Source organism: Malania oleifera, chromosome 5 (genome assembly GCF_029873635.1).
Source record: "Malania oleifera isolate guangnan ecotype guangnan chromosome 5, ASM2987363v1, whole genome shotgun sequence".
NCBI lineage: Eukaryota > Viridiplantae > Streptophyta > Magnoliopsida > Santalales > Ximeniaceae > Malania > Malania oleifera.
In genome coordinates, this window is record NC_080421.1 from 76,159,781 (window position 1) to 76,176,149 (window position 16,369).

At 37.1% G+C, this 16,369-nt stretch overlaps 1 non-coding gene across 1 annotated transcript; it reads right to left on the reverse strand.

Moving 5' to 3' along the window:
- Positions 1-15,210: 15,210 nt before the first annotated feature.
- Positions 15,211-15,316, reverse strand: LOC131156797 (small nucleolar RNA R71). Its single transcript, XR_009137070.1, has one exon. It is a non-coding gene; the product is annotated as a small nucleolar RNA R71 (small nucleolar RNA).
- Between the last annotated feature and the right edge of the window lie 1,053 nt (positions 15,317-16,369).

Below are 16,369 nucleotides of genomic sequence, written 5' to 3' on the forward strand. Positions count from 1 at the left end.
AGCCGATCTCGTGGTGTTAGACATGCAGGGGTTTGATGTGATATTAGGTATAGATTGGCTGGCCGTTAATTGCGCCAGCATTGATTGCCATTAGAAAGAGGTGATCTTTAGACCCCTGAGTGAGTAAGAATTCAGGTTTGTGGGTTTGCGTGTGCATGCCTCGCCACAATTAGTGTCAGTTATTTAGGTGAGGAGGCTACTTTTGGGTGGTTGCTAGGGATATGTTGCCCTCATAAAGGAGCTACCAAAGGAAAAACTAAAACAGGCTGACATTTCAGTGGTTAAAGAATTTTCAGATGTCTTTTTAGAGGAGTTACCTAGCTTACCACCAGATCAGGAGATAGAATTTGCAATTGATCTGCTTCCAGGGATGACACCAATATCTAAAGCACCTTACAGAATGGCTCTAGCTGAATTAAAAGAATTGAAAGACCAGTTACAAGAGTTGTTCGATAAATGTTTCAAAAGGCCCAGTGTGTCACCCTGGGGAGCACCAATCTTGTTCGTGAGAAAGAAGGATGGAACCATGACGATGTGTATTGATTACAGAGAAATAAAAAAAGTGACAATCAAGAATAAATATTCTCTTCCCAGAATCGACAATTTATTGATCAACTCTAGGGGACCCAGGTCTATCCAAGATTGACCTTTGATCAGGTTACCACCAGGTGAAAGTTAAAGCGAAGGATGTTTCGAAGATAGCTTTCAGGACCAGGTATGGGCATTATAAGTTTCTAGTTATGCCATTTGGTCTATCTAATGCATCGAATACATTCATGGACCTGATGAATCGGGTGTTCCATCAGTATCTAGACCAGTTTGTTGTGGTTTTTATAGATGATATACTGGCATACTCGAAGAGTTTTGAGAAGCACAAGCATCATTTGAGGCCGGTGTTGCAGATACTAAGAGAAAGAAAGTTGTACGCAAAATTCAAGAAATGTGAATTATGGTCGAGGCAGGTCACATTTCCAAGACATGTGATATGCAGGAATGGCGTATCAGTTGATCCAGGTAAGATAGAAGCATTGATAGATTGGCCAAGGATGAGGAATGTTCAGGAGATCAGAAGTTTTCTAGGTTTGGCAGGGTATTATCAGTGCTTTGTAGATGATTTTTCTAGACTATCAGGTCCCTTGACATGGCTCACGAGGAAGAATATAAGGTTTGAATGGTCCGATGAGTATAAGTAGAGCTTTCGGGAGTTGAAGTAGAGAATGGCTACTACTCCGGTGTTAGCTATTCCATTAAGAGAGGATGAATTCATTATATACAGTGATGCGTCCCAAAAGGGAATCGAGTGTGTGTTGATGCGGCATGGGAGAGTTATTGCTTATGCATCCAAGCAACTTAATGAATATGAGAAAAACTATCATGTTCATGATTTAGAATTAGCTATGGTGGTGTATGCTCTTAAGATCTGGAGGCATTATCTGTATGGAGGAAAATGTGAAATCTTCATGGACCACAAAAGTTTGAAATTTTTTTTCACCCAAAAAGAGTTGATTATGAGGCATAGGAGGTGGCTAGAGCTCATTAAAGATTATGACTACACTATCAGCTACCACCTAGGAAAGGAAAATGTGGTGGCTGATGCATTGAGCCAGAAATCAGTGGGGGCAGAGTTGTCGGTAGTGGAGATTCAGCATCTGATCCAAATGGATCTGGAGAGACTCGGTGTAGAGATAGTAAAGGATGATCACCAGGCATTTATTAATAATCTGGTGTTGCAGCCTACTTTGCAAGAGAGGATTGAAGTCATCTAGAGGAATGATGCAGAGTTAGTAGAGCCGATAGAAAAAGTATAGGACAAACAAAGGGAAGTGTTCAGTATTTCAAATGACGAGGCTTTGAGGTTCCGTACCAGGCTGTGTGTTCCTGCAGATGTCGAGATAAGGAGGACAGTCTTAGAGGAGGCTCATAGATCCCTTTACACTATGCATCCAGGTAGCACGAAAATGTATTGGGATCTATAGGAATCCTTCTAGTGAAGCAGTATAAAGAGGGAGATTACTGAATTCATAAAGTAGTTCTTGACATGCTAGCAGATAAAGGCTAAGCACTAGAGATCCGCAGGGCAGTTGCAGTACTCTACATCCCTGAGTGGAAATGGGATCAGATCTTTATGGACTTTGTAATAGGGCTACCACCAGCGCGATAGGGACAAAATGCTATTTGGGTGGTCATATATTGACTAACGAAGACCGCTCACTTCATCCCTATCAAAGTCAATTATTTAATGGACGGGCTAGTAGAGTTATACATTTAGGAGATAGTTCACCCCCATGGTGTGCCGGTATCTGTAATGTTAGATCGTGACCCTCGATTTACATCACGGTTTTGGATGAGCTTTCAGAAGACTTTGGGGTCATAGTTATCATTCAGCACAACTTTTCATCTTTAGATAGATGGACATACAGAGAGGACGATTCAGATACTTGAGAATATGCTATGAGCTTGTGTGCTGCATTTCGGGGGTAGATGGATTCAGTATATGCCATTGGTTGAGTTTTCCTATAATAACAGTTATCAGGCTAGCATCGGCATGGCACCTTATGAGGCTCTATGCGGTAGGAGGTGTCGTTCTCCATTATATTAAGAAGAAGTGGGAGAAAGGCGAGTTTTGCGACTAGAATTGGTGTAGCAGGTGCACGATAATTAAAGACAGAATCAGTGTAGCTCAGAGTCTGCAGAAAAGTTACGCGGATACTCATCGCTGGGAGTTAGAGTTTGACGTGAGACATCGGGTATTTTTGAAGGTAGCTCCACTAAGAAAAGTTATGAGGTTTGGGAAGAAGGGTAAGCTGAGCCCTATGTACATTGACCCATTCGAAATACTTGAGATGGTGGGGTCAGTTGCCTACAGGCTAGCTCTACCACCAGCACTATCTAGAATACACAACATATTTCATGTTTCCATGCTGAGAAAATATATCCTAGACCCTTCCCATGTGATCAGTCAGAGATAGAGCTCAGAGATTCACTGGTATATGAGGAGACATTAGTGCAGATCTTAGACAGAAAGGAATAGGAATTGCGCACCAACAAAATTCAGTTAGTGAAAGTCTTGTGGAGGAATCATGCCATAGAGGAAGCTTCACAGGGAGCTTGAGGAGGGAATCAAACAGGAATACCCTTTTTAATGAGGTATAGTATTAATCAGTATTATTTAGATAAAGTCAATTTTGTTTTATTCTGTACAGAAATGCATGGTTGTATTTTAGATTATAGGATAAGATAGTATTTTGGTTTTGAGAGAATTTTATTTTATGAGTATATTTGTAGTCTCCTAGAACTATATATGTAACCATGGTATTCCTCCACCATAAGTGAGGGTAAGTAATAAAATAAGCAGCCAATTTTTCCTCAGAGGATGGTGTAAAGCATAGATAGCAAATTTCGAGGACGGAATTTTATAAGGAGGGGAGAATGTAGAGACTGGGGGAATTATAACAATTAAATAATAAAAGGAAGGATAGAAAAGGAAATTTCAAAGGAGGACTCAACAGGGTCTCTTTGACGAATGCAGAACGTTCATCGACGAGCAGTCTTCTTGGGCTCGTCGACGTGGACATGTGTCTCGTCGATGAGAACTTACCGAGAGGTCTGATTTCAGGGCCTGAAATTCATCGACGAGGGTTATGTGTTCATCGAAAAACCTCCTTCTTGGACTCATCGACGAGGTGTTGTGGCTCGTCGATGAGGCCATGTGGACATCACTCTATAAATATGCTAAATTAGGGATTTTGCGAGAAAAAATCATTTTCTCTTCAAATTTTCTCTCTCTAAGACAGCTCCTCTACCTTCTCTCTAGAATTCTGACTTCATTCTTCCCCGATTCAATGATCAGAAGCCTCCATGTTGATTCTGGGAAGATTCTTTTAGAAGTTTGTCGGAGTAGACTGTTGGTTAGGCCAACTTGGGCACCAACCCAAAATCAGGGTAAGTAGATTATTTAGATATTTCTATTATTACCAGGTTTATCTAAACCCATATTTTTTTGTTGCATGAGAATATACTAGTGTTTTGTGGAGTAAAATTAGGGTGTTATGATTTCAAGGTCAAGGTGTTTTTGGGACCCTGCAGGCATGGGTTGAGGACTCCAGCGGATGTTTTTCCAAGAGCCCAAGTAAATTATAGTTTAGAAAATTATGAGTAGGCAGATTCAGGAAATATGAGTGTGATGATTTTTTGGGAAATTCAATTTTTTACTGGGAAATTTGTATATATGTAATTGCTGGATTTTGAGGTTGGTACGCTGAGGGCGTGAGGGTTGAATTGGAGGTAAGCCTCCCAGTCAGATAGGTAAGAAAAATATGCTATGCTAGTTGATTTAAAAATACTTACCGGTAAAGATATGATATATAATTATAGGTGTTTTTAGAGTAAGAAAATTATATAGTTACACAGATTTCAGTATATGTATTTTGTTTAATTAATTGTGTGGCATAAGAAATTTATCCATATAGTATAGAATTTATACAACTTTCATGTTATTAGAATTTATGTAATTATGCATAGTTAAGATATTCAACTTTTTCAATACCATGATTATACAGTTTATACAAAAAGCACGATATGCAGTATTAGCCATAATTATGATTTATACAGATTATGATTTTTACAGCTTATAGAGAAATATGAAATTTAGTTTCAGTAAACCATGATATTCAGATTACAAAACCATAACATTCAGATATATTAGTTTATTCAAATTAGTTTACTACAACGTTATGGTTATTTTAGTTAAACAAAATCATGGTTAATCAGCAATATAGATATATCAGTCATATATATAGTATCAGACCCTGATGGACCAGATCAATATTCAGAGCACGGTATCGTTGCTATTTCAGTTTAGAGTGCAACCATATATCTTAGATAGTATGTGGATTTTCAGCAGTCGATCGTACCTTTGTTGTGAATAGGCTCCTCGTCAATTAGGGTTGAGGTGACCAATTTGACTATCAGAGTTCAGTTGACTTATCCTGGTCGGCCAACTAGAAAATGCATTATTTTAGACCCCCATTTAAAACACACGACATATGATAGCAAGTGTAGGTTTGAGCATAAGATTGGCCTAACTAGTTCACATGCATTTTTATGTATCATCAATGAACCAGTCATTCAATGCAAAAAAAAAAAAAAAAATCATGAAAATTTAAAAATTAAATCCCATTACAAGCATTGGAAATTCACAAGATATTACATGTTATGAATCTTCACAAGATATTTAATTAAACATTTCTTGCCAAGCAAAATTAAAAGATTTCCCTTCTTGATATATAACCATAGAATACTAATGAGTCCCAAAAATGCATGATTTTAGACCGTCATTTACCTTTACTTATCCTCACTTTATTATTTATCTACCCATTGTTATCATTGTTCAGAGCTATGCAAGGTTTGTTTGTCTTTTCAGGAAATATATGTTAAAACCAAGGAATTAAGCATGTGAGACGCTAAAGTGTTGACTCTTTGAGTCTGTTCCCTACATGTTTCTTATGTGTGTATTTAGCATGTGAATAGGTCCATTAATTTATCACACATATAAGGAAACATCGATGGAAGCTTGCAGGACTTAAAGCGTATACAATCAAGCGCATTCCATGAAGTCAGAAGAGAAAAAAGACGAAGAATACATTTATTTTTTAGTTGTAATGCATTTAATTTTCATATCTCTGATCTGTAATAATGCATGCATCTACATGGTATGAATTATATGCTAAGATGGCCGTAGATTGACCATAGGGAACCAAATGACCGTACGACACCCTTCGGTCGACCGACATCAGATTTTTAGGGTTAACTCTTAAAGGCCTTAGACTAATCATAGGGCCCTCATTATTGCATGTAAAAGTCTCCCATTGTCTTAGAAATAATTATCATATGAACAGGGCCACTTCATAAGAAGAATAGGACCAAAATGCTCAAGGTTGGCATGTTTTGTCAACCGAACCCCAACACGTAAAGCACTTCGGTTGACCAAACCCCAACACTTAAAGCACTTTGGTCGACTCAACCTCCCTAGAGTTAATAGTTTGACACTTTGGTCGATCGACCACAAAATATACTGCAACACCCTGGTTGACCGAATTGACACATGGGGTGATCTCAAAGCCTCGGTCAACTGAACTTTTAGTATAAAATTTGTCTGGTCGACCAAACACCCAAGTTTGGTCAACCAAACCCAAAACGGTAGACTGAACTGTGGAGGTTATGAAATCACCTTAAGAATAGTCAACTGAACACTCAGTTCAAATTCATCTTGGTCGATCGAACTAGGCACCACGGTCGACCGAACCACAAAAGTGGTCGATTGAACCTCTCGGGTTCCGAATTTTTTAAGGGCTTAAATGTAATTAACTTTTAATTAAACAATTTGGAAAATACCCAGTGTCTCCCTAACGGTCATAACTTTCAGAAACTTTATATATACCGTTTCATAAGCTAAGATTAGTAACTTTGATTAGCCAATATTTTCTCTCTAATTTTATCGTAATCAAGGTTCCCCCAAAACATATTTTTATTGTAAAATCTCTTTGGGGTTATATTTTATACTCTCTATTCTCTTCAATTAATTATTTTGAAAATCTCTTTGAAGAGAACATTTATTTGGGCATTTATTTTCAAGTGTTTTACTCTCTCTTGCTTGCATATTTGAAAAAAAAATTTAGAGTTAAGCTTTGGGATTTCTCCACATATTTCCATGGTAAATATGTTGTTGGAGAAATACATTCTTGCTTTGATTTGCACATTGAATATCAAATGTTTGTATTTTTTTTTGTGCAAAATCATTTTTAGAAAAGCACCCTTTACTCTTCTGAGCATTATTTCGTATCTTTAGAGAGTGCATTTATTTGATCTTAAACGTGTACATCTTAGCTTGTATTTTTAGAAGCATTACTTTGTACAAAAATGGTTTTTATTATACCAGTTCGGTTCAGCCCGTAAATTGAACTGATGAGTCGTAGCCTTGTAAATGAGACCAATTCGGTTCAGTCCATAAATTGAACTGGGAGTTTCCTCGCCCCATAAGGAGAGGATGTAACAGCTTCTGCTATGCCCATTTAAGTGAGCAGGTATCGTGGAATTTTTGGGGGGTTTGCCCAAGGCGGGGATGTAAGCTAGTTTGGTCGAAGCTCGATAACAAATATCGTATGTTGCTCTCTCCTTATCTCATTCAATTACTGTACTTCAACTTCCACATTTTAATTTTCATCTATGTATGTCTGTTTATTTATAGTTATAATCATTTGCATGCATATTTATTTTAAATGAGATACGCATGTACGTCTTCACTGATAACTTAATTGTTTTACATACACGCTTTCAATACTGAATGAGATATGAACTGTGCTAGTATTATATTGAAATCTTTATGTCATGAAATTTTTTTTAAAGGGTGTTGCATAACTGGTTCATGGATCTTACATGAAATGCATGTGAACTAGTTAGTCTATTCTTATGCTCAAACCTATTTTTTATATATGCCGCATGCTTTAAATTCAAATCTTTTGTAGGTCTCACATTGTGCCTAAATTGCAATGATTTGAGGATATTTATGGTATAATCCTGTTAACATGTCAATTTAATCTTTTAAATGACCAATTAAACTGTTTTGTATGCTTAATGGCTATATCTTTAAAACAGTTCAAATATTTTATACCCATTATCTATACTAAAAGAAGGAGAGTTTTCTTTAAAATTATTATTTTTTTTTTAAAAAAAAAGGGAGTTCTCTATGCTAAGTTTGTTTTAAATGTCAAAATATTTTTTACTTAACTTAGCACTTTTTGCTGATGCCAAAAGGGGGAGAATGTTTTTGAATAAAATGTTTATGACGAAAAGGGGAAATTTGTTAGGGGCAAATATATGAGCACTGTTTTAATGCTAAAACTAAATGCAAAATTTTATTTGCTATGTCTTCTTTCTTGAACATGCTTGAGCTATTCTGTTTATATTTTACATTATGCATATTCTTAGGGGGAGCCTTTTCAGGTTGTACCCATTTTGCTCTGTGTGTTCGTCATCATCAAAAAAGGGGAGATTGTTGACTTTTTGAGTATGTTCCTTGTTTTGATGCTGACAAAGCACATGTTTCTTATGTGTGTATTTAGAATGTGAATAGGTCCATTAATTTATCACACACATAAGGAAATAGCTATGGAAGCTTGCAGCACTTGAAGCCTATACAATTAAGCGCATTCCATGAAGTTAAAAGAGCAAAAAGACAAAAAAGACGTTTATTTTTTAGTTGTAATGCATTTAGTTTTCACATCTCTAGTCTGTAATAATGCATGCATCTGCATGATATGAATTATATGCTTTGATGGCCGTAGATTGACCATAGGGAACCAAATGACCGTCGCGCACCCTTCGGTCGACCGACGACGAATTTTTAGGGTTAACTCTCAAAGGCCTTAGACTGACCATAGGACCCTTATTATTGCTTGTAAACGTCCCCCATTATCTTAGAAATAACTATCATATGAATAGGGGCCCTTCATAAGAAGAATAGGACCGAAATGCTTAAGGTTGGCATGTTCAGTCGACTGAAACCCAACACTTAAAGCACTTTGGTCGACCGAACCTTCCTAGGGTCAATAGTTTGACCCTTTGATCGATCGACCACAAAATATATTGCAATGCCCTCGTCAACTGAACTAACACGTGGGGTGATCCTGACGCCTTGGTCGATCAACCGAACACCCAAGTTCGATCAACCGAACCCAAAACGGTTGACCAAACCGCGGAGGTTCTAAAATCGCCTTAAGAATGGTCAATCGAACACTCAATTCAAATTCATCCTGGTCGACCAAACTTGGCACCATGGTCGATCAAACCACAAAAGTGGTCAATCAAACCTCTCGGGTTCCAAATTTTTTAAGGACTTAAATGTAATTAACTTTTAATTAAACAATTTGGAAAATACCCAGGGTGTCCCCAACGGTCATAATTTTAAAAAACGTTATATATACCCTTTCATAAGCCAAGATTAGTAACTTTGATTAGCCAATCTTTTCTCTCTAATTTTATCATAATCAAGGTTCCCCCAAAACATATTTTTATTGCAAAATCTCTTTGGGGTTATATTTTATACTCTCCATTCTCTCAATAAATTATTTTGAAAATTTCTTTGAAGAGAACATTTATTTGGGCATTTATTTTCAAGTGTTTTACTCTCTCTTACTTGCATATTTGAAAAACTTTTTGAGAGTTAAGCTTTGAGATTTCTCCACATATTTCCATGGCAAATATGTTGTTGGAGAAACACATTCTTGCTTTGATTTGCACATTGAATATCAAATGTTTGTATTTTTGTTTTGTGCAAAATCATTTTTAGGAAAGCACCCTTTACTCTACTGGGCATTATTCCGTATCTTTAGAGAGTGCATTTATGTGAGCTTAAACATGTACATCTTAGCTTGTATTTTTAGAAGCATTACTTTGTACAAAAATGGTTTTTATTGTATCGGTTCGGTTTAGCTCCGTAAATGAGACCGTTTCGGCTCAGTCTAGAAATTGAATTGGGATTTCCCTTGCCCCGTAAGAAGAGGATGTAACAGCTTCTACTATGTCCGTTTAAGTGAGCAGGTATAGTGGAATCCTTGGGGAGTATACCCAAGGCGGGGACGTAAGCTAGTTTGGCCAAACCTCGATAACAAATATCGTGTGTTGCTCTCTCCCTATCTCATTTAATTACTGTACTTCAATTTCCATGCTTTAATTTCCATCTGTGTATGTTTGTTCATTTACAGTTATAATCATTTGCATGCACATTTATTTTAAATGAGATATGCGTGTACGTCTTCATTGATAACCTAATTGTTTTACATACATGCTTTCAATACTAAATGGGATATGAACTGTGCTAGTATTATATTGAAATCTTTATGTCATAAATTTTTTTTTTAAAGGCTGTTGCATAACTGGTTCATAGATCTTACATGAAATGCATGTGAACCAATTAGTCCATTCTCCACATATTTTCCTGGTAAATATGTTGTTGGAGAAATACATTCTCGCTTTGATTTGCACATTGAATATCAAATGTTTGTATTTTTGTTTTGTACAAAATCATTTTTAGAAAAGCACCCTTTTTTTCTATTGAGCATAATTTCTTGTCTTTAGATAGTGCATTTATTTGAGCTTAAACATGTACATCTTAGCTTGTATTTTTACAAGCACTACTTTGTAAAAAAATTGTTTTTATTGTACTAGTTCGATTCAACCCGTAAATTAAACTGGGGAGTCTCAACCCCGTAAATGAGACCAGTTGGGTTCAGCCCAAAAATTGAACTAGGGAGTCTCAGACCCGTAAGTGAGACAAGTTAGGCTCAGCCTTGTAATTGAGGTGGGGTTTTCCTCGCCTTGTAAGGAGAGGATGTGACGGCTTCTGCTTTTCCCCTTTAAGTGAGTAGGTATAGTGGAATCCTTAGGGGGTATGCCCAAGGTGGGGACGTAGGCTGGTTTGGCCAAACCTCAATAAGAAATATCGTGTGTTCCTCTCTCCCAATCTCATTTACTTTTCGCACTGTAATTTCCATATGTGTCTGTCAGTTTATTTATAGTTATAATCATTTGCATGCACATTTATTTTAAATGAGATACACGTGTATGTCTACACTGATTACTTAATTGCTTTATGTGCAAGCTTTCAATGTTGAATGAGATATGAATTGTGGTGAATGAACGAAATATTTTAAATTAGCCGAAAAGTTTTAAATGTCAGATTCACCCCCCCTCTTGGGATTGCACCAAAGTTAACATTAAGGAGTATCTGGAGTACATAAAGCTTAAATTCAGAAGCTTAGCCAAGCTCCCAAAGCCTCATATCATCAAAGAAAAGGAAGTCTTTGTCAGACCAAGTGGCGTGACCAGCAACACAAAGGGGCGACCTAGTCTTCCACTATAGACTCCAAAGTTCAGATTGAGATCGAAATGCTACAAGGGTCAACCCAGTGATCTACCATGTGATCCTCAAGGGCGACTAAGGCGAGATACTAAACCCTCTTGAGCCAAGAAATATTGAGAGCATTAACTAAGTGGTCGACCAAGAGACCATGAGGGGCGACTACGTCGAGCTCCTAAGAATTCCTAAAGTTCGAGATCTTGCAAGTCTCACCATCACCTCGACCAGTAAAACCTTGAAGTGTGACTTTGTTAAGGACATCGAAGATTCGAATTCCTAATTTCCCGCGAGTCTTGACTGGGGCGCGCACAAGAGAAGCATTGGAGCGACTTGGCCGATAGTGAGGATCTTCTGCGCGAGATTTGATGCAAACTTTCCTTAACTGAAAATCAAACCTTGTAAACCCTAGAGCCTATAAATAATCGTTTCAAATATGAGCTCTAAGTTCCTCTTTTGCCTCTTTTAGGTTAGTGACAGACTTAAGATGTCATTAAGAGCCATTGTAGATTAGTTAGATTAGATTTTAATTCCTGTTTTGGTTTGTGTGTGAAGTGTTTGATGGCCTGTGACAACCGGTGGTGTTCATGTGCTCTCTGTGTATATTTCATGATCACTCTCTTATACCTTCTGGAATTAGTGACAGACGTTATGAATACTAAAGGGATGATCTTTTTACTTCCTTTCTCTTTTACTGCTTTCCAATTACTACTTTCCATTTACTTGCTTTGATTTACTATTGTGTGGATGATGAAAGGTTGCATATAAGGATAAGCACTACTATGTCTCAATTAGAGAGAAATAGTTGGCTATGGATCCGCGGAGGTGTTCGTGATCGTTGAGACAGGGTATACTTTGGTTCCAAAACGTGCTCCGGAAGGTTGGTGCACCCTTACTACCCTGTGCCCTCGAATGACCCTCTCCTGCTTTGCCCTGAGATTCTTGGGTTAGTACTTCTATCAAAGTTTGAAGGAGCAAAGTCAGAGGCATGGCATCCAGTATCTGATTTAGACCTCAGCATCGCTTTGTAGGATTAGGGTAACATAGACTTTAATTGCTTTCCTGTAGTTGGTTAGATTTCAACCATTGGAAAATATAATCTTTTTACTCTTTTTCACACAAGGCCACAATAAACTAGTTTGGAAGTGGTTTGATAACTGCGCTTTAAGTCCCTGAGGATCAACACTCGACTTCCCCACTTTTTACTGAACTTGGGATTAAGTTAGGTTTTATAGATATTGTTTTTGGTAGTTAAGGACCCAAGCCTTGGCGAGCCTTCCAAATTTTGGTGCCATTGGCGGGGACTTAGCTACGGTTACAAGCCACATTCCCTTTTAGGAAATTGTTGCTTTGTTATTTTTATTTTATTTTTATTTCAACTTTTATTTTTATTTACTGATTTTGAAATCTTAAATCTGTGTGCATCAAGTGTGTATGTTTGGTTTGCGTTCTTTGGATCCTGAGATAGTGCCCCTAGACCTTGAGATTGAGAAATCTTGTAGATCCTATAGGAAACCTATCTTTAATCTTGAGACTGCTGAGTCGTCTGAATTGAAACTCATGGCTGAACGACCACCAGTTCCAGCTGAACAAATCCCAAAACCCGAGCTCCCCACCTACCTATGGTGGGAGAGTAAATACTTTGGCCTCTTAGGGACTAATTTGTGCCTAATGCATACACATTGCCATCCTGCATTTGGTTCCCGGATGTTCAAGAAGCACAATTCGAGATTAAGACTTCGATCATCTCGATGCTAGCCACCTTTTGTGAGAACTCTACAAAAATCCTTATCAGCGTTTGGATGAGTTCTTGGAGATCTGCTCCACCATTCGAATACCCAATTTTAGTAATGATGCTCTTCATCTTAGGCTTTTTCCATTCTCTTTAAAGGATAAGGCTAATGAAAAGTAAGGTGTAGTCTCAAGAGGGGGGGGGGGTGAATTGGATTTTAAAATTTTCTTTTAATTCCTTTTAAGAATCCTTTAGACTTATTTTATTTATTTGAACCAATTCTTTACTTGTTTGTTTAATTTGTCAATCACACAATAACTTAGTTCCCTTTATCCAATCAACAACACAATTAAACAACCAATCAATTAAGCACAATCTCCAAACCAAACAACCAATTTATTTGCAAAGTTTGAGTTAACTGCAACACTATTAGATTAATGAAAGTATGCAAGATTCAACACTCTTTGGAATATAAACACATTCAAACTTTAAACCATTCAACCACAATATATCAATATATTAAATTCAACTTTCAGCTTTTGTTGTCAGCCCTGGTTATAAATTTGAATCAAGCCCTATAGTAATGTATTTGCTTCTTTAATATGATGTGTAATATGAAATCCAACCAAAAAAATATCCACACTCTTCCCAATATTCAGAATTCAAATAAACTCTCAGTTAATTTATCTTTGGGATGTTAACCAAGTAACGTACTCCCGTATGGTTTCCACAATATATGGTTTAACCAACGTACTCCCTTTCAGTTTCTACAACCCAAATCAAAATTAAACTTTAAGTTTACTTGATTCCCAAATATGTGTAGTACATATGATTTTCTATTTAAACCATCTACGCAATTTAAATATGTACGGAAAATAAAGAGTATGGAAAGAAAGAGTGAGACGAAGATTTTTACGAGGTTTGGCTTATACCCAGCCTACGTCCTCACCTTTGGCAAACCACCAAATGATTCACTAAACTTCTTCCTTGGATGAGCGAAAAAATACCTTTATAACACTCCTTGGTTAAGGTTAGAGTCCGCCTTCTCCAAACGATATCCCCTCGTCTGGTTACTCCTTAACTAGGCTAGAGTCTGTCTCTCTAAGCAATATTCGCTTACTTAGCCAACGATCCAAAAAATCTTTGGAATCATCAATATATGAGAAATAAATCAAATATTTGTGTACAAAGAATTGCTCACACAAAGAGCTGATTAGTACAACAATTCATAACTATAATATACTTCAAAGTAAATAACAATATGGAATTTAACTTGAAGTTGAAGGAAGTATATCACCAGTTAATTATTTCAATGATTGAAAGATTTAGAATTTGTAGCACAAAATTCGTGAGTAAAATCAACAAAAACTCAGTAAGCATCGTGCAAATTGAGAGCAAGAGAGAGTCTTGAGAATTTGAGAGCAATTGAGAGAGATTTTGAATTTTTGCAGAATTTGAATTCTTGGTGCCTTGATTCAATGATATTTGAGGCTTATTTATAGACTTTAAAAAGTATGTAACTTTATCCCCAAGTGACTTGAAGTATTCTCCAAGTTTTCACAAATTTTGAGCCCCAAACAACCTCATTTAAAAATTTGACAGTTATGAAAAAATTCAAAACAGCCGCGTGACAGATGACTATCCATTTTTGGCAGTCATTTGTCTAGTTAAACCAAAGGGAAAGTAAGGTGGCAGTCAGCTGTACAAATACAAATAGATGCCTCAAAGTGCACTGGCAGGCGGCTGTCTAGTTCTTGACAATCGTCTGTCAAGCTGTCAACTTCGAGCACCCTTCAGTTGATTGATTATAAAGTTTTTTGTGTAACTCCAAATTTGCCATTATTTGTGTTAAATGAAAGCTAAGAGAAAATCATAAAACTTTCATGTTGAACACATTTTAAAATAAATATTTTTTGATGGATAAAAATGTACATCAATGCAGATGTAGAAAAATTGACAGCATTTGAGAAATCCTCTTTTTGGAACTTTTCATTCCAAAAATGATTCTAACCTTTTTGGAACATTTTTTGACCTTATAAAAATATTTTCCAAGTATGTTAAAAAGTATCTAGGTCCAATAAATTAACCTAAGAGCTTCATGCATCCATATTGAAATTCTTTGAAGTACTTACATGACATTTCCTATAGACTCTTTCAAATTTTCAATTCTTGAATTCCTTGAGGTATTTATGCTTACTTCATCTTTCTTTGAGCTTTCCATGTTGATCACTTGGGCTTTCATTCTTGAAGCTTTTCTTTTATATCAATGCTCTTATGATCTTCAAGTTTTAATCCATGCCTCAAGCTTGATATAATCATCCTTCTTTGAAGTACAAGCTTTCATGAATTCTTTAACCTTGCATTCATCATTGAGTCCTGAAAATACATCCCTTAAACAAAGCATGTTAAGTTCTACTTGTTTGTTAGCATTAAAACAAGATGTTTAGCCTTGTAAGGCCAATAGCTAAATACTAGCTGACGTCCTTAGAACCGAACTCAGTGGCCAACTGGGCCACCATGTAATACGAATTGTTGAAAAAGTACTTCCTAATTTAGAAGAAGAACCAACTTTGGAGAGCCATCACGAGCTTCTCACAAATAGATGGGGAACTCTTTTTTGAGACTTGGGAACGCTTTAGGGACCTACTCCGTAAATGCCCACATCATTAGGTCCCCAAGTGGCAATTAGTTTAAACTTTTATGAAGGGTTAGTTAAGAGAGATAGGTTGATGGTTGATGCATCGTGTGGAGGTACTTTCCTCACTAAGCATAAGAATGAGGCATGAGTTCTCTTTGAGAACTTAGTTGAGAATTCTCAACAACACAATGTGGCTGCTCGTAGACCCCCCAATTCATCCGCTTCCAAACCTAAGGGAGTTTATGAGTTGACCTCAAACCATGACTTGGCACTCACTCTAAACAGCATATGTAAAAAGTTAAATCAATGCTTGTTCTTAAGGTAACCACAGCAACTATAGGCTTATGCAGAGGTGTGTGCAATCTGCTCTAATCCTTCCAATTCATATTACAATTTCCCACATGCGCCATCCCAGCCTGAGCCTATACAAGAGGAAGTAAAAGCCACCTATAATTGGTATGATAGGTCGTCAAACGATCCCTATTCAAATACCTACAACCTTGAGTGGAAACAACATCTCAATTTCTTCTGAAGGCAACAAGTTCAGGCTTTTCAGTCCCAAAGACCTCCACAACCTTCAGATGCTCAACCCTCTAACCCTTACAATTCTCAGAATCATCCCACTTCTACCCCCATACCTTCATCATTCAACAGCCACCTCATCCTTAACCTAAATATGATTCTTTCCAAGAGACGGTGCTGAAAACTCTTAAAAGCATTGAAGTTGATCATCAAATAGATCGAAAACTTCTTCATTCCCACTCCCAGTCCATCACGAAGCTAGAAGCCACCATGGGGCAATTAGCTGCTACTTTGAGTCAGAGAGATAAGAGTAAGTTACCGAGTCAGCTCATAGTGAACCTCAAGGGACAATATGGGGTAGAATATGAACCAGACGCTGAGTCTTCAACATATCATGAGCAGGCCTAGGTGGTATCCACTCTTCAAAATAATGAGATAAAAAAGATTAAGGACGAGGAGAAGTTGAGCGAGGGAAAGGAGAAGAAGGAGAAGAGGGTAGTATCCAACGTTGATTATTGCACCCTATTTTCTTTTATTTAGTATATAAACCCCTTAATTCCACACC